Raw genomic sequence first — 18,498 nt, forward strand, 5'->3', positions numbered from 1 at the left:
CCCTAACTCCTTTTGTTTTTGTTTCATTGTATTTTTGACAATCTTGACATAGTTCATTAGGGTAAAAAGGCTCAAGGGCTACAGGACAGTGGGTAAGGCTATTATTCCCACATTCTCTTCTTTTACTGTATCTGGGGTAAATGGGGAGGGAGGTAAAAGGAGAAGCCCCAGCCAGTCTCCACCCAACCCCAGGTCCCTGATGTCGGGCATGCTCCGAGGGTCCTGCTCAAGTGGGTTTTTTGTTTGTTTCTTTTTTCTCAAGTGGTTTTGAGAGTTCAATAGTCATGAATTGCTGCCAGTCTTGCAACTGCAAGCACCATGAGGTCTCTGAAGCATACACTGATTGACACAGTCCATCTTCGAGTCTGCGTTTGCCCAGGTTTTCACTGCCAATCCATGGCTGAGGTGGGTGATTGACTTGTTCTGTCCTCTGTCTTGTCATGGTTAGGGTTCTGAGTGCAGCAGTTTGAATGGGGAGATCCCCAAAGATGATCTCTGTGTCTGTGGTGTTCCCAGTCCAGATTCTGGTACATACTAGCAAGTGCAGGGCCCGGCACAGCCCATCAGCCCGATCAGCTGGTTGTTGCAGTTGCTGGGTTGGTTGTGTTTCCAGGCCTGTCTTCCACGGGAACCAATGGGTGTTGCAGTGCAGCCTGATTCTGCCCAGCACACACTCGGGCATCACTCTTGCTTCACTCACGTCACTCCCTGTGGCAGTCCTGATGACAGGGAGCATTCTGATTGGCTACAATCTCTAAGACCTCACAGGGCTGTGTGGCCCTACAAGCTGTCCAATCAGCAGCTGCCTGGTCATAGCAGCCCGGAATCCTGTAGCCTCAGCATTCTAGAAAAGCCATGGTGACAGGCAGCCTCCTCTGTGGGGTGGAGAAAGATGGTGAGTGGTTCAAGCTCTGCTTTCTTTGTTCCTTCTCGCCACAGGCCCTAGCAGAGAAGACATGCAGACTCCATGGAAGCCAGCAGAGCGTGAGTGTGTGGGGTTGGGTTTCCCTTGAGTGTGAGTTTGCTAATCCACTGAAAATGTAGTGAAGCCTAGGGCCTTTTCAACACTGGTACTATGAAAGCACTTGCATTATTCTTCAATGAGAATCCTTGTGTCTGTTCAAGGAGCCAATCGAATCCTAGTTCTCCATTAGAGTAGTGTGTGGACAAACCTATGTAATGTGGAAGAGCCAAGTCAGCTGAATTCCATGGGCAGATTTTATATCCCATTTCCTGTCATGGCTCTCAGTGAATTTTCCCTAGTGCTGTCGAGTGTCATGTAGCTGGGTCACCATAGTGTAAAAGAGATCACTTCAGGGAGATGGTTGGGATCAATACCATGGTTGGATACAGGGTTGGAATCAGCGTTATAATGCTATCTAGACTTATGGTTGTAGTGATGTCAAAGCCTAGATTTCAGGTTAGTGCGAGTTTGAGTGTGAAGTGTTTGGGTGTAACTGTTACGTGTTACTAGTAGGAATAGAACTGGGATTATGCTGAGGTGGAATTAAGGTGAGGGCTAGGTCTAATGCTAAAGGCCAAGTCTAGTAGTGAGGTTACTGTTAGGTTTTGAGATTTGAGTTCTGGTTATCCCAATGGTTAGGGTTAGAGTTAGGGTTAGGGTTAGGGTTAGGGTTCTGGTTCAACTTACAAATAAGATTAGCTCCAGACTTAGGTTTTGTATGAGGCGTGCAGTAGGATTTGTGTGAGGATTAGTATTAGGTAAAGAATAGTGTTTGGATTACTGCCAGATAGAGAATTTGGGTTCCATTTGTGGTTCAGGCTTGGTTGGAGTTAGTGCTAGATTGAAGGTTATTGTTAGGACAGTGTGGAATCAGAATACAGTTAGGGTTACACTTGAGGTTAGGATGAAAGCTGTGGCTACATTGAGGATGAAGAGGTTGTTTTGTTTGAATTTGAGTATCTTGGTGAGGTTCTAGTCAATGTCCAAATGATTATGCTTAGAGCTAGAGTTCATGGTAGGTTGTGGACTGATGGTACTGCTCAAGTTCTTGTAGGATTAAGGTGAGGTCCAAATCTAGTGTTAGGTCCAAATCTTGTGGTGAAGGTTTTGGCTACAGTTGAAATGGGGTTAGTGTTCTAATGAGGGTGATGATTCAAATTAGCATTGCGGTTTAGGCTTAGAAATGTCACTGGGATTGGGTTCAGTGTTCGGGCTAGGCTTAGTATGACAGTGATGTCTCCATGTGTGTCAGTGTTGGAGTCAGTATTGGGACCATAGATTTGGTTGGGTTTAGGGCTAGGATCACTTTTAGGATTGGGGCTAGAGCTAGAGCTAGAGCTAGTATCAGCATGCGGATTAGGATGATGGCCAGGGTTGGAGATCATCCTGTCTGGCTTTGGGTTTCTTCTAACTTGTAATTAGTATTCGTGCTAGGCTTTGAAATATGGCTTGGGTAAGTGCTGTATATCTTACTTTCCAATGAAACGTCATCATTCTGAATAACAAAAGATTTATGGCTACTCTAGCTTGAATTTATGACTAGGGCCAACATCAGGTTTAGAATGAGACCTATAGCCTGTCTGCTGATTATAGCTATCAAAAGTCAAGAGACTGAGTCAGCGTTACAGGCAGGGTTAGTGTGAACTCTTCCTGTAGAAGTAGCCCTAATTCTAATCTTACACCTAGCGCTACTCTCATCAACCTCTGCTTTGACTTAACCCTGTCTCAAATACTAACCTTAATCCTTGTCCATCTCTACTACCGCCCAAACCATAGTCCTACACCAATCGTAATCCCAAGATTTTTAAAACAATCTAACTGAAATATGAGCGTTCAAACTCAACATAATGCCAAGCAGAGTCATAGCCCCAAGTGAAACACCAGACCTAAACACAACGCTAAAGATTCCCTTCATCTTGAACCAGCCGGGTTCCTGAAACAAATCTTCCCTGAGGTCAGCCCTTTCTGTAACTCTAAGCCCAGCCCTAGACTTGCCCTGATCATACCCCTAGACCAAATGATGACCCGATTTCTACTACTACTACTAAGTGTTTCCCTAGCTCAAACACAAATCAAACTCCTAAAGCTAACCCTAACTCCTTTTGTTTTTGTTTCATTGTATTTTTGACAATCTTGACATAGTTCATTAGGGTAAAAAGGCTCAAGGGCTACAGGACAGTGGGTAAGGCTATTATTCCCACATTCTCTTCTTTTACTGTATCTGGGGTAAATGGGGAGGGAGGTAAAAGGAGAAGCCCCAGCCAGTCTCCACCCAACCCCAGGTCCCTGATGTCGGGCATGCTCCGAGGGTCCTGCTCAAGTGGGTTTTTTGTTTGTTTCTTTTTTCTCAAGTGGTTTTGAGAGTTCAATAGTCATGAATTGCTGCCAGTCTTGCAACTGCAAGCACCATGAGGTCTCTGAAGCATACACTGATTGACACAGTCCATCTTCGAGTCTGCGTTTGCCCAGGTTTTCACTGCCAATCCATGGCTGAGGTGGGTGATTGACTTGTTCTGTCCTCTGTCTTGTCATGGTTAGGGTTCTGAGTGCAGCAGTTTGAATGGGGAGATCCCCAAAGATGATCTCTGTGTCTGTGGTGTTCCCAGTCCAGATTCTGGTACATACTAGCAAGTGCAGGGCCCGGCACAGCCCATCAGCCCGATCAGCTGGTTGTTGCAGTTGCTGGGTTGGTTGTGTTTCCAGGCCTGTCTTCCACGGGAACCAATGGGTGTTGCAGTGCAGCCTGATTCTGCCCAGCACACACTCGGGCATCACTCTTGCTTCACTCACGTCACTCCCTGTGGCAGTCCTGATGACAGGGAGCATTCTGATTGGCTACAATCTCTAAGACCTCACAGGGCTGTGTGGCCCTACAAGCTGTCCAATCAGCAGCTGCCTGGTCATAGCAGCCCGGAATCCTGTAGCCTCAGCATTCTAGAAAAGCCATGGTGACAGGCAGCCTCCTCTGTGGGGTGGAGAAAGATGGTGAGTGGTTCAAGCTCTGCTTTCTTTGTTCCTTCTCGCCACAGGCCCTAGCAGAGAAGACATGCAGACTCCATGGAAGCCAGCAGAGCGTGAGTGTGTGGGGTTGGGTTTCCCTTGAGTGTGAGTTTGCTAATCCACTGAAAATGTAGTGAAGCCTAGGGCCTTTTCAACACTGGTACTATGAAAGCACTTGCATTATTCTTCAATGAGAATCCTTGTGTCTGTTCAAGGAGCCAATCGAATCCTAGTTCTCCATTAGAGTAGTGTGTGGACAAACCTATGTAATGTGGAAGAGCCAAGTCAGCTGAATTCCATAGGCAGATTTTATATCCCATTTCCTGTCATGGCTCTCAGTGAATTTTCCCTAGTGCAGTCGAGTGTCATGTAGCTGGGTCACCATAGTGTAAAAGAGATCACTTCAGGGAGATGGTTGGGATCAATACCATGGTTGGATACAGGGTTGGAATCAGCGTTATAATGCTATCTAGACTTATGGTTGTAGTGATGTCAAAGCCTAGATTTCAGGTTAGTGCGAGTTTGAGTGTGAAGTGTTTGGGTGTAACTGTTACGTGTTACTAGTAGGAATAGAACTGGGATTATGCTGAGGTGGAATTAAGGTGAGGGCTAGGTCTAATGCTAAAGGCCAAGTCTAGTAGTGAGGTTACTGTTAGGTTTTGAGATTTGAGTTCTGGTTATCCCAATGGTTAGGGTTAGAGTTAGGGTTAGGGTTAGGGTTAGGGTTCTGGTTCAACTTACAAATAAGATTAGCTCCAGACTTAGGTTTTGTATGAGGCGTGCAGTAGGATTTGTGTGAGGATTAGTATTAGGTAAAGAATAGTGTTTGGATTACTGCCAGATAGAGAATTTGGGTTCCATTTGTGGTTCAGGCTTGGTTGGAGTTAGTGCTAGATTGAAGGTTATTGTTAGGACAGTGTGGAATCAGAATACAGTTAGGGTTACACTTGAGGTTAGGATGAAAGCTGTGGCTACATTGAGGATGAAGAGGTTGTTTTGTTTGAATTTGAGTATCTTGGTGAGGTTCTAGTCAATGTCCAAATGATTATGCTTAGAGCTAGAGTTCATGGTAGGTTGTGGACTGATGGTACTGCTCAAGTTCTTGTAGGATTAAGGTGAGGTCCAAATCTAGTGTTAGGTCCAAATCTTGTGGTGAAGGTTTTGGCTACAGTTGAAATGGGGTTAGTGTTCTAATGAGGGTGATGATTCAAATTAGCATTGCGGTTTAGGCTTAGAAATGTCACTGGGATTGGGTTCAGTGTTCGGGCTAGGCTTAGTATGACAGTGATGTCTCCATGTGTGTCAGTGTTGGAGTCAGTATTGGGACCATAGATTTGGTTGGGTTTAGGGCTAGGATCACTTTTAGGATTGGGGCTAGAGCTAGAGCTAGAGCTAGTATCAGCATGCGGATTAGGATGATGGCCAGGGTTGGAGATCATCCTGTCTGGCTTTGGGTTTCTTCTAACTTGTAATTAGTATTCGTGCTAGGCTTTGAAATATGGCTTGGGTAAGTGCTGTATATCTTACTTTCCAATGAAACGTCATCATTCTGAATAACAAAAGATTTATGGCTACTCTAGCTTGAATTTATGACTAGGGCCAACATCAGGTTTAGAATGAGACCTATAGCCTGTCTGCTGATTATAGCTATCAAAAGTCAAGAGACTGAGTCAGCGTTACAGGCAGGGTTAGTGTGAACTCTTCCTGTAGAAGTAGCCCTAATTCTAATCTTACACCTAGCGCTACTCTCATCAACCTCTGCTTTGACTTAACCCTGTCTCAAATACTAACCTTAATCCTTGTCCATCTCTACTACCGCCCAAACCATAGTCCTACACCAATCGTAATCCCAAGATTTTTAAAACAATCTAACTGAAATATGAGCGTTCAAACTCAACATAATGCCAAGCAGAGTCATAGCCCCAAGTGAAACACCAGACCTAAACACAACGCTAAAGATTCCCTTCATCTTGAACCAGCCGGGTTCCTGAAACAAATCTTCCCTGAGGTCAGCCCTTTCTGTAACTCTAAGCCCAGCCCTAGACTTGCCCTGATCATACCCCTAGACCAAATGATGACCCGATTTCTACTACTACTACTAAGTGTATCCCTAGCTCAAACACAAATCAAACTCCTAAAGCTAACCCTAACTCCTTTTGTTTTTGTTTCATTGTATTTTTGACAATCTTGACATAGTTCATTAGGGTAAAAAGGCTCAAGGGCTACAGGACAGTGGGTAAGGCTATTATTCCCACATTCTCTTCTTTTACTGTATCTGGGGTAAATGGGGAGGGAGGTAAAAGGAGAAGCCCCAGCCAGTCTCCACCCAACCCCAGGTCCCTGATGTCGGGCATGCTCCGAGGGTCCTGCTCAAGTGGGTTTTTTGTTTGTTTCTTTTTTCTCAAGTGGTTTTGAGAGTTCAATAGTCATGAATTGCTGCCAGTCTTGCAACTGCAAGCACCATGAGGTCTCTGAAGCATACACTGATTGACACAGTCCATCTTCGAGTCTGCGTTTGCCCAGGTTTTCACTGCCAATCCATGGCTGAGGTGGGTGATTGACTTGTTCTGTCCTCTGTCTTGTCATGGTTAGGGTTCTGAGTGCAGCAGTTTGAATGGGGAGATCCCCAAAGATGATCTCTGTGTCTGTGGTGTTCCCAGTCCAGATTCTGGTATATACTAGCAAGTGCAGGGCCCGGCACAGCCCATCAGCCCGATCAGCTGGTTGTTGCAGTTGCTGGGTTGGTTGTGTTTCCAGGCCTGTCTTCCACGGGAACCAATGGGTGTTGCAGTGCAGCCTGATTCTGCCCAGCACACACTCGGGCATCACTCTTGCTTCACTCACGTCACTCCCTGTGGCAGTCCTGATGACAGGGAGCATTCTGATTGGCTACAATCTCTAAGACCTCACAGGGCTGTGTGGCCCTACAAGCTGTCCAATCAGCAGCTGCCTGGTCATAGCAGCCCGGAATCCTGTAGCCTCAGCATTCTAGAAAAGCCATGGTGACAGGCAGCCTCCTCTGTGGGGTGGAGAAAGATGGTGAGTGGTTCAAGCTCTGCTTTCTTTGTTCCTTCTCGCCACAGGCCCTAGCAGAGAAGACATGCAGACTCCATGGAAGCCAGCAGAGCGTGAGTGTGTGGGGTTGGGTTTCCCTTGAGTGTGAGTTTGCTAATCCACTGAAAATGTAGTGAAGCCTAGGGCCTTTTCAACACTGGTACTATGAAAGCACTTGCATTATTCTTCAATGAGAATCCTTGTGTCTGTTCAAGGAGCCAATCGAATCCTAGTTCTCCATTAGAGTAGTGTGTGGACAAACCTATGTAATGTGGAAGAGCCAAGTCAGCTGAATTCCATAGGCAGATTTTATATCCCATTTCCTGTCATGGCTCTCAGTGAATTTTCCCTAGTGCAGTCGAGTGTCATGTAGCTGGGTCACCATAGTGTAAAAGAGATCACTTCAGGGAGATGGTTGGGATCAATACCATGGTTGGATACAGGGTTGGAATCAGCGTTATAATGCTATCTAGACTTATGGTTGTAGTGATGTCAAAGCCTAGATTTCAGGTTAGTGCGAGTTTGAGTGTGAAGTGTAAGGGTGTAACTGTTACGTGTTACTAGTAGGAATAGAACTGGGATTATGCTGAGGTGGAATTAAGGTGAGGGCTAGGTCTAATGCTAAAGGCCAAGTCTAGTAGTGAGGTTACTGTTAGGTTTTGAGATTTGAGTTCTGGTTATCCCAATGGTTAGGGTTAGAGTTAGGGTTAGGGTTAGGGTTCTGGTTCAACTTACAAATAAGATTAGCTCCAGACTTAGGTTTTGTATGAGGCGTGCAGTAGGATTTGTGTGAGGATTAGTATTAGGTAAAGAATAGTGTTTGGATTACTGCCAGATAGAGAATTTGGGTTCCATTTGTGGTTCAGGCTTGGTTGGAGTTAGTGCTAGATTGAAGGTTATTGTTAGGACAGTGTGGAATCAGAATACAGTTAGGGTTACACTTGAGGTTAGGATGAAAGCTGTGGCTACATTGAGGATGAAGAGGTTGTTTTGTTTGAATTTGAGTATCATGGTGAGGTTCTAGTCAATGTCCAAATGATTATGCTTAGAGCTAGAGTTCATGGTAGGTTGTGGACTGATGGTACTGCTCAAGTTCTTGTAGGATTAAGGTGAGGTCCAAATCTAGTGTTAGGTCCAAATCTTGTGGTGAAGGTTTTGGCTACAGTTGAAATGGGGTTAGTGTTCTAATGAGGGTGATGATTCAAATTAGCATTGCGGTTTAGGCTTAGAAATGTCACTGGGATTGGGTTCAGTGTTCGGGCTAGGCTTAGTATGACAGTGATGTCTCCATGTGTGTCAGTGTTGGAGTCAGTATTGGGACCATAGATTTGGTTGGGTTTAGGGCTAGGATCACTTTTAGGATTGGGGCTAGAGCTAGAGCTAGAGCTAGTATCAGCATGCGGATTAGGATGATGGCCAGGGTTGGAGATCATCCTGTCTGGCTTTGGGTTTCCTCTAACTTGTAATTAGTATTCGTGCTAGGCTTTGAAATATGGCTTGGGTAAGTGCTGTATATCTTACTTTCCAATGAAACGTCATCATTCTGAATAACAAAAGAGTTATGGCTACTCTAGCTTGAATTTATGACTAGGGCCAACGTCAGGTTTAGAATGAGACCTATAGCCTGTCTGCTGATTATAGCTATCAAAAGTCAAGAGACTGAGTCAGCGTTACAGGCAGGGTTAGTGTGAACTCTTCCTGTAGAGGTAGCCCTAATTCTAATCTTACACCTAGCGCTACTCTCATCAACCTCTGCTTTGACTTAACCCTGTCTCAAATACTAACCTTAATCCTTGTCCATCTCTACTACCGCCCAAACCATAGTCCTACACCAATCGTAATCCCAAGATTTTTAAAACAATCTAACTGAAATATGAGCGTTCAAACTCAACATAATGCCCAGCAGAGTCATAGCCCCAAGTGAAACACCAGACCTAAACACAACGCTAAAGATTCCCTTCATCCTGAACCAGCCGGGTTCCTGAAACAAATCTTCCCTGAGGTCAGCCCTTTCTGTAACTCTAAGCCCAGCCCTAGACTTGCCCTGATCATACCCCTAGACCAAATGATGACCCGATTTCTACTACTACTACTAAGTGTATCCCTAGCTCAAACACAAATCAAACTCCTAAAGCTAACCCTAACTCCTTTTGTTTTTGTCTCATTGTATTTTTGACAATCTTGACATAGTTCATTAGGGTAAAAAGGCTCAAGGGCTACAGGACAGTGGGTAAGGCTATTATTCCCACATTCTCTTCTTTTACTGTATCTGGGGTAAATGGGGAGGGAGGTAAAAGGAGAAGCCCCAGCCAGTCTCCACCCAACCCCAGGTCCCTGATGTCGGGCATGCTCCGAGGGTCCTGCTCAAGTGGGTTTTTTGTTTGTTTCTTTTTTCTCAAGTGGTTTTGAGAGTTCAACAGTCATGAATTGCTGCCAGTCTTGCAACTGCAAGCACCATGAGGTCTCTGAAGCATACACTGATTGACACAGTCCATCTTCGAGTCTGCGTTTGCCCAGGTTTTCACTGCCAATCCATGGCTGAGGTGGGTGATTGACTTGTTCTGTCCTCTGTCTTGTCATGGTTAGGGTTCTGAGTGCAGCAGTTTGAATGGGGAGATCCCCAAAGATGATCTCTGTGTCTGTGGTGTTCCCAGTCCAGATTCTGGTACATACTAGCAAGTGCAGGGCCCGGCACAGCCCATCAGCCCGATCAGCTGGTTGTTGCAGTTGCTGGGTTGGTTGTGTTTCCAGGCCTGTCTTCCACGGGAACCAATGGGTGTTGCAGTGCAGCCTGATTCTGCCCAGCACACACTCGGGCATCACCTTGCTTCACTCACGTCACTCCCTGTGGCAGTCCTGATGACAGGGAGCATTCTGATTGGCTACAATCTCTAAGACCTCACAGGGCTGTGTGGCCCTACAAGCTGTCCAATCAGCAGCTGCCTGGTCATAGCAGCCCGGAATCCTGTAGCCTCAGCATTCTAGAAAAGCCATGGTGACAGGCAGCCTCCTCTGTGGGGTGGAGAAAGATGGTGAGTGGTTCAAGCTCTGCTTTCTTTGTTCCTTCTCGCCACAGGCCCTAGCAGAGAAGACATGCAGACTCCATGGAAGCCAGCAGAGCGTGAGTGTGTGGGGTTGGGTTTCCCTTGAGTGTGAGTTTGCTAATCCACTGAAAATGTAGTGAAGCCTAGGGCCTTTTCAACACTGGTACTATGAAAGCACTTGCATTATTCTTCAATGAGAATCCTTGTGTCTGTTCAAGGAGCCAATCGAATCCTAGTTCTCCGTTAGAGTAGTGTGTGGACAAACCTATGTAATGTGGAAGAGCCAAGTCAGCTGAATTCCATAGGCAGATTTTATATCCCATTTCCTGTCATGGCTCTCAGTGAATTTTCCCTAGTGCAGTCGAGTGTCATGTAGCTGGGTCACCATAGTGTAAAAGAGATCACTTCAGGGAGATGGTTGGGATCAATACCATGGTTGGATACAGGGTTGGAATCAGCGTTATAATGCTATCTAGACTTATGGTTGTAGTGATGTCAAAGCCCAGATTTCAGGTTAGTGCGAGTTTGAGTGTGAAGTGTAAGGGTGTAACTGTTACGTGTTACTAGTAGGAATAGAACTGGGATTATGCTGAGGTGGAATTAAGGTGAGGGCTAGGTCTAATGCTAAAGGCCAAGTCTAGTAGTGAGGTTACTGTTAGGTTTTGAGATTTGAGTTCTGGTTATCCCAATGGTTAGGGTTAGAGTTAGGGTTAGGGTTAGGGTTAGGGTTCTGGTTCAACTTACAAATAAGATTAGCTCCAGACTTAGGTTTTGTATGAGGCGTGCAGTAGGATTTGTGTGAGGATTAGTATTAGGTAAAGAATAGTGTTTGGATTACTGCCAGATAGAGAATTTGGGTTCCATTTGTGGTTCAGGCTTGGTTGGAGTTAGTGCTAGATTGAAGGTTATTGTTAGGACAGTGTGGAATCAGAATACAGTTAGGGTTACACTTGAGGTTAGGATGAAAGCTGTGGCTACATTGAGGATGAAGAGGTTGTTTTGTTTGAATTTGAGTATCATGGTGTGAGGTTCTAGTCAATGTCCAAATGATTATGCTTAGAGCTAGAGTTCATGGTAGGTTGTGGACTAATGGTACTGCTCAAGTTCTTGTAGGATTAAGGTGAGGTCCAAATCTAGTGTTAGGTCCAAATCTTGTGGTGAAGATTTTGGCTACAGTTGAAATGGGGTTAGTGTTCTAATGAGGGTGATGATTCAAATTAGCATTGCGGTTTAGGCTTAGAAATGTCACTGGGATTGGGTTCAGTGTTCGGGCTAGGCTTAGTATGACAGTGATGTCTCCATGTGTGTCAGTGTTGGAGTCAGTATTGGGACCATAGATTTGGTTGGGTTTAGGGCTAGGATCACTTTTAGGATTGGGGCTAGAGCTAGAGCTAGAGCTAGTATCAGCATGCGGATTAGGATGATGGCCAGGGTTGGAGATCATCTTGTCTGGCTTCGGGTTTCCTCTAACTTGTAATTAGTATTCGTGCTAGGCTTTGAAATATGGCTTGGGTAAGTGCTGTATATCTTACTTTCCAATGAAACGTCATCATTCTGAATAACAAAAGAGTTATGGCTACTCTAGCTTGAATTTATGACTAGGGCCAACGTCAGGTTTAGAATGAGACCTATAGCCTGTCTGCTGATTATAGCTATCAAAAGTCAAGAGACTGAGTCAGCGTTACAGGCAGGGTTAGTGTGAACTCTTCCTGTAGAAGTAGCCCTAGTTTTAATCTTTCACCTAGCGCTACTCTCATCAACCTCTGCTTTGACTTAACCCTGTCTCAAATATTAACCTTAATCCTTGTCCATCTCTACTACCGCCCAAACCATAGTCCTACACCAATCGTAATCCCAAGATTTTTAAAACAATCTAACTGAAATATGAGCGTTCAAACTCAACATAATGCCAAGCAGAGTCATAGCCCCAAGTGAAACACCAGACCTAAACACAACGCTAAAGATTCCCTTCATCCTGAACCAGCCGGGTTCCTGAAACAAATCTTCCCTGAGGTCAGCCCTTTCTGTAACTCTAAGCCCAGCCCTAGACTTGCCCTGATCATACCCCTAGACCAAATGATGACGCGATTTCTACTACTACTACTAAGTGTATCCCTAGCTCAAACACAAATCAAACTCCTAAAGCTAACCCTAACTCCTTTTGTTTTTGTTTCATTGTATTTTTGACAATCTTGACATAGTTCATTAGGGTAAAAAGGCTCAAGGGCTACAGGACAGTGGGTAAGGCTATTATTCCCACATTCTCTTCTTTTACTGTATCTGGGGTAAATGGGGAGGGAGGTAAAAGGAGAAGCCCCAGCCAGTCTCCACCCAACCCCAGGTCCCTGATGTCGGGCATGCTCCGAGGGTCCTGCTCAAGTGGGTTTTTTGTTTGTTTCTTTTTTCTCAAGTGGTTTTGAGAGTTCAACAGTCATGAATTGCTGCCAATCTTGCAACTGCAAGCACCATGAGGTCTCTGAAGCATACACTGATTGACACAGTCCATCTTCGAGTCTGCGTTTGCCCAGGTTTTCACTGCCAGTCCATGGCTGAGGTGGGTGATTGACTTGTTCTGTCCTCTGTCTTGTCATGGTTAGGGTTCTGAGTGCAGCAGTTTGAATAGGGAGATCCCCAAAAATGATCTCTGTGTCTGTGGTGTTCCCAGTCCAGATTCTGGTATATACTAGCAAGTGCAGGGCCCGGCACAGCCCATCAGCCCGATCAGCTGGTTGTTGCAGTTGCTGGGTTGGTTGTGTTTCCAGGCCTGTCTTCCACGGGAACCAATGGGTGTTGCAGTGCAGCCTGATTCTGCCCAGCACACACTCGGGCATCACTCTTGCTTCACTCACGTCACTCCCTGTGGCAGTCCTGATGACAGGGAGCATTCTGATTGGCTACAATCTCTAAGACCTCACAGGGCTGTGTGGCCCTACAAGCTGTCCAATCAGCAGCTGCCTGGTCATAGCAGCCCGGAATCCTGTAGCCTCAGCATTCTAGAAAAGCCATGGTGACAGGCAGCCTCCTCTGTGGGGTGGAGAAAGATGGTGAGTGGTTCAAGCTCTGCTTTCTTTGTTCCTTCTCGCCACAGGCCCTAGCAGAGAAGACATGCAGACTCCATGGAAGCCAGCAGAGCGTGAGTGTGTGGGGTTGGGTTTCCCTTGAGTGTGAGTTTGCTAATCCACTGAAAATGTAGTGAAGCCTAGGGCCTTTTCAACACTGGTACTATGAAAGCACTTGCATTATTCTTCAATGAGAATCCTTGTGTCTGTTCAAGGAGCCAATCGAATCCTAGTTCTCCATTAGAGTAGTGTGTGGACAAACCTATGTAATGTGGAAGAGCCAAGTCAGCTGAATTCCATAGGCAGATTTTATATCCCATTTCCTGTCATGGCTCTCAGTGAATTTTCCCTAGTGCAGTCGAGTGTCATGTAGCTGGGTCACCATAGTGTAAAAGAGATCACTTCAGGGAGATGGTTGGGATCAATACCATGGTTGGATACAGGGTTGGAATCAGCGTTATAATGCTATCTAGACTTATGGTTGTAGTGATGTCAAAGCCTAGATTTCAGGTTAGTGCGAGTTTGAGTGTGAAGTGTAAGGGTGTAACCGTTACGTGTTACTAGTAGGAATAGAACTGGGATTATGCTGAGGTGGAATTAAGGTGAGGGCTAGGTCTAATGCTAAAGGCCAAGTCTAGTAGTGAGGTTACTGTTAGGTTTTGAGATTTGAGTTCTGGTTATCCCAATGGTTAGGGTTAGAGTTAGGGTTAGGGTTAGGGTTCTGGTTCAACTTACAAATAAGATTAGCTCCAGACTTAGGTTTTGTATGAGGCGTGCAGTAGGATTTGTGTGAGGATTAGTATTAGGTAAAGAATAGTGTTTGGATTACTGCCAGATAGAGAATTTGGGTTCCATTTGTGGTTCAGGCTTGGTTGGAGTTAGTGCTAGATTGAAGGTTATTGTTAGGACAGTGTGGAATCAGAATACAGTTAGGGTTACACTTGAGGTTAGGATGAAAGCTGTGGCTACATTGAGGATGAAGAGGTTGTTTTGTTTGAATTTGAGTATCATGGTGAGGTTCTAGTCAATGTCCAAATGATTATGCTTAGAGCTAGAGTTCATGGTAGGTTGTGGACTGATGGTACTGCTCAAGTTCTTGTAGGATTAAGGTGAGGTCCAAATCTAGTGTTAGGTCCAAATCTTGTGGTGAAGGTTTTGGCTACAGTTGAAATGGGGTTAGTGTTCTAATGAGGGTGATGATTCAAATTAGCATTGCGGTTTAGGCTTAGAAATGTCACTGGGATTGGGTTCAGTGTTCGGGCTAGGCTTAGTATGACAGTGATGTCTCCATGTGTGTCAGTGTTGGAGTCAGTATTGGGACCATAGATTTGGTTGGGTTTAGGGCTAGGATCACTTTTAGGATTGGGGCTAGAGCTAGAGCTAGAGCTAGTATCAGCATGCGGATTAGGATGATGGCCAGGGTTGGAGATCATCCTGTCTGGCTTTGGGTTTCCTCTAACTTGTAATTAGTATTCGTGCTAGGCTTTGAAATATGGCTTGGGTAAGTGCTGTATATCTTACTTTCCAATGAAACGTCATCATTCTGAATAACAAAAGATTTATGGCTACTCTAGCTTGAATTTATGACTAGGGCCAACATCAGGTTTAGAATGAGACCTATAGCCTGTCTGCTGATTATAGCTATCAAAAGTCAAGAGACTGAGTCAGCGTTACAGGCAGGGTTAGTGTGAACTCTTCCTGTAGAAGTAGCCCTAGTTTTAATCTTTCACCTAGCGCTACTCTCATCAACCTCTGCTTTGACTTAACCCTGTCTCAAATATTAACCTTAATCCTTGTCCATCTCTACTACCGCCCAAACCATAGTCCTACACCAATCGTAATCCCAAGATTTTTAAAACAATCTAACTGAAATATGAGCGTTCAAACTCAACATAATGCCAAGCAGAGTCATAGCCCCAAGTGAAACACCAGACCTAAACACAACGCTAAAGATTCCCTTCATCCTGAACCAGCCGGGTTCCTGAAACAAATCTTCCCTGAGGTCAGCCCTTTCTGTAACTCTAAGCCCAGCCCTAGACTTGCCCTGATCATACCCCTAGACCAAATGATGACCCGATTTCTACTACTACTACTAAGTGTATCCCTAGCTCAAACACAAATCAAACTCCTAAAGCTAACCCTAACTCCTTTTGTTTTTGTTTCATTGTATTTTTGACAATCTTGACATAGTTCATTAGGGTAAAAAGGCTCAAGGGCTACAGGACAGTGGGTAAGGCTATTATTCCCACATTCTCTTCTTTTACTGTATCTGGGGTAAATGGGGAGGGAGGTAAAAGGAGAAACCCCAGCCAGTCTCCACCCAACCCCAGGTCCCTGATGTCGGGCATGCTCCGAGGGTCCTGCTCAAGTGGGTTTTTTGTTTGTTTCTTTTTTCTCAAGTGGTTTTGAGAGTTCAACAGTCATGAATTGCTGCCAATCTTGCAACTGCAAGCACCATGAGGTCTCTGAAGCATACACTGATTGACACAGTCCATCTTCGAGTCTGCGTTTGCCCAGGTTTTCACTGCCAGTCCATGGCTGAGGTGGGTGATTGACTTGTTCTGTCCTCTGTCTTGTCATGGTTAGGGTTCTGAGTGCAGCAGTTTGAATGGGGAGATCCCCAAAGATGATCTCTGTGTCTGTGGTGTTCCCAGTCCAGATTCTGGTATATACTAGCAAGTGCAGGGCCCGGCACAGCCCATCAGCCCGATCAGCTGGTTGTTGCAGTTGCTGGGTTGGTTGTGTTTCCAGGCCTGTCTTCCACGGGAACCAATGGGTGTTGCAGTGCAGCCTGATTCTGCCCAGCACACACTCGGGCATCACCTTGCTTCACTCACGTCACTCCCTGTGGCAGTCCTGATGACAGGGAGCATTCTGATTGGCTACAATCTCTAAGACCTCACAGGGCTGTGTGGCCCTACAAGCTGTCCAATCAGCAGCTGCCTGGTCATAGCAGCCCGGAATCCTGTAGCCTCAGCATTCTAGAAAAGCCATGGTGACAGGCAGCCTCCTCTGTGGGGTGGAGAAAGATGGTGAGTGGTTCAAGCTCTGCTTTCTTTGTTCCTTCTCGCCACAGGCCCTAGCAGAGAAGACATGCAGACTCCATGGAAGCCAGCAGAGCGTGAGTGTGTGGGGTTGGGTTTCCCTTGAGTGTGAGTTTGCTAATCCACTGAAAATGTAGTGAAGCCTAGGGCCTTTTCAACACTGGTACTATGAAAGCACTTGCATTATTCTTCAATGAGAATCCTTGTGTCTGTTCAAGGAGCCAATCGAATCCTAGTTCTCCATTAGAGTAGTGTGTGGACAAACCTATGTAATGTGGAAGAGCCAAGTCAGCTGAATTCCATAGGCAGATTTTATATCCCATTTCCTGTCATGGCTCTCAGTGAATTTTCCCTAGTGCAGTCGAGTGTCATGTAGCTGGGTCACCATAGTGTAAAAGAGATCACTTCAGGGAGATGGTTGGGATCAATACCATGGTTGGATACAGGGTTGGAATCAGCGTTATAATGCTATCTAGACTTATGGTTGTAGTGATGTCAAAGCCTAGATTTCAGGTTAGTGCGAGTTTGAGTGTGAAGTGTAAGGGTGTAACCGTTACGTGTTACTAGTAGGAATAGAACTGGGATTATGCTGAGGTGGAATTAAGGTGAGGGCTAGGTCTAATGCTAAAGGCCAAGTCTAGTAGTGAGGTTACTGTTAGGTTTTGAGATTTGAGTTCTGGTTATCCCAATGGTTAGGGTTAGAGTTAGGGTTAGGGTTAGGGTTCTGGTTCAACTTACAAATAAGATTAGCTCCAGACTTAGGTTTTGTATGAGGCGTGCAGTAGGATTTGTGTGAGGATTAGTATTAGGTAAAGAATAGTGTTTGGATTACTGCCAGATAGAGAATTTGGGTTCCATTTGTGGTTCAGGCTTGGTTGGAGTTAGTGCTAGATTGAAGGTTATTGTTAGGACAGTGTGGAATCAGAATACAGTTAGGGTTACACTTGAGGTTAGGATGAAAGCTGTGGCTACATTGAGGATGAAGAGGTTGTTTTGTTTGAATTTGAGTATCTTGGTGAGGTTCTAGTCAATGTCCAAATGATTATGCTTAGAGCTAGAGTTCATGGTAGGTTGTGGACTGATGGTACTGCTCAAGTTCTTGTAGGATTAAGGTGAGGTCCAAATCTAGTGTTAGGTCCAAATCTTGTGGTGAAGGTTTTGGCTACAGTTGAAATGGGGTTAGTGTTCTAATGAGGGTGATGATTCAAATTAGCATTGCGGTTTAGGCTTAGAAATGTCACTGGGATTGGGTTCAGTGTTCGGGCTAGGCTTAGTATGACAGTGATGTCTCCATGTGTGTCAGTGTTGGAGTCAGTATTGGGACCATAGATTTGGTTGGGTTTAGGGCTAGGATCACTTTTAGGATTGGGGCTAGAGCTAGAGCTAGAGCTAGTATCAGCATGCGGATTAGGATGATGGCCAGGGTTGGAGATCATCCTGTCTGGCTTTGGGTTTCCTCTAACTTGTAATTAGTATTCATGCTAGGCTTTGAAATATGGCTTGGGTAAGTGCTGTATATCTTACTTTCCAATGAAACGTCATCATTCTGAATAACAAAAGAGTTATGGCTACTCTAGCTTGAATTTATGACTAGGGCCAACGTCAGGTTTAGAATGAGACCTATAGCCTGTCTGCTGATTATAGCTATCAAAAGTCAAGAGACTGAGTCAGCGTTACAGGCAGGGTTAGTGTGAACTCTTCCTGTAGAAGTAGCCCTAGTTTTAATCTTTCACCTAGCGCTACTCTCATCAACCTCTGCTTTGACTTAACCCTGTCTCAAATATTAACCTTAATCCTTGTCCATCTCTACTACCGCCCAAACCATAGTCCTACACCAATCGTAATCCCAAGATTTTTAAAACAATCTAACTGAAATATGAGCGTTCAAACTCAACATAATGCCAAGCAGAGTCATAGCCCCAAGTGAAACACCAGACCTAAACACAACGCTAAAGATTCCCTTCATCCTGAACCAGCCGGGTTCCTGAAACAAATCTTCCCTGAGGTCAGCCCTTTCTGTAACTCTAAGCCCAGCCCTAGACTTGCCCTGATCATACCCCTAGACCAAATGATGACGCGATTTCTACTACTACTACTAAGTGTATCCCTAGCTCAAACACAAATCAAACTCCTAAAGCTAACCCTAACTCCTTTTGTTTTTGTTTCATTGTATTTTTGACAATCTTGACATAGTTCATTAGGGTAAAAAGGCTCAAGGGCTACAGGACAGTGGGTAAGGCTATTATTCCCACATTCTCTTCTTTTACTGTATCTGGGGTAAATGGGGAGGGAGGTAAAAGGAGAAGCCCCAGCCAGTCTCCACCCAACCCCAG

This window comes from Ochotona princeps, chromosome 2 (genome assembly GCF_030435755.1).
Source record: "Ochotona princeps isolate mOchPri1 chromosome 2, mOchPri1.hap1, whole genome shotgun sequence".
NCBI classification, from domain to species: domain Eukaryota; kingdom Metazoa; phylum Chordata; class Mammalia; order Lagomorpha; family Ochotonidae; genus Ochotona; species Ochotona princeps.